This window comes from Erinaceus europaeus, chromosome 20 (assembly GCF_950295315.1).
Source record: "Erinaceus europaeus chromosome 20, mEriEur2.1, whole genome shotgun sequence".
NCBI lineage: Eukaryota > Metazoa > Chordata > Mammalia > Eulipotyphla > Erinaceidae > Erinaceus > Erinaceus europaeus.
Window position 1 is genome coordinate 53343673 of NC_080181.1, and position 1103 is coordinate 53344775.

Consider the following 1103-nt stretch of genomic DNA (forward strand, 5'->3'; position numbering starts at 1 on the left):
AGATCTTCCAAAGTGCCGGCACATTCCTGATTCAGTATTTGTTAATATCCCCAGTGATTTGGAAACTGTCAAGTTCATGGTTGTCATTAACAACTTTCCCCAAATTTGGATTTTCAGTTTATAGTTTGCATTTTATCGCTGGCAGCAAATGCCATCCGTTGTTTTCCTTAGAATGACAGACCCAGTTTGTTCGTTCTTGAGAAGACGGCCCTCACATACCTGATGTGCCAATAGCCAGAGTCTGTCTGTTAGTCAGACTTTTGAGTGAAAATGGTGTCATGTGAAAGCTGGCGGAGCCGAGCCGCTCACTCAGACCTCGACGCCTGCGTGTCCTGCGTTCCCTTGAGGCCTCACACAACATGAGGCACTTTATCTCATCCCACATGGCATTAGACAGACGTGAGTCCCAAAGCTGAGGCTTCACAACATGCACACGGAAGAGCAGAATGCTGCACAGCTGTGAGAAATGAGGACGGACCTGTGGCCTTTGTTACCACAGGGACAGCACCAGAGGGAATCGTGCTGACAGAGAGAAGCCAGAAGGGGGACAAGTACTGGGCGACAGCACCCGTGGATGGACTCAAGTAGACCTAGCAAAAGACAACCCAGAGTGACTCCCCAAAGGACTGGTGGCCGGCCTGTCCCAGTTGATTCCGGGACTCAGAAGGGGGAAGGGAGGAGCACTAAGGAGAGGCTGAGGGCCCACGTCCCAGTGATGGGGGAAGACCATGATTCGGTGGAGGGTGAATTGTACTAACTTCTGTCCCGAGGAAATGTGGGAACATACTCTAGTGACAACAAGAGTCCCGCCAGTCAACATTTCCGCAATAAAACAGTGTTGGAGTTGAAAAATGGAGAACTCAGGAAACATGTATATATAGACATTCTGCCAGAGACTCAGGAGCACCGCAGGCCACATCTTAAGATCTGAGATATGCTTCAGAATAGTGTGGGGGGGGCAGATAGCTCAGCACACCAGAGGCCCCAGGTTGATTCCTGGCACTCAGTGTCCAAGAACTGAGTGGTGCTGTAGTATCTTTCTCTCTCTCTTATGAGAAAAACAAAATAAATCTTAGAAAAGCAAACAACAACAATAAAAACAA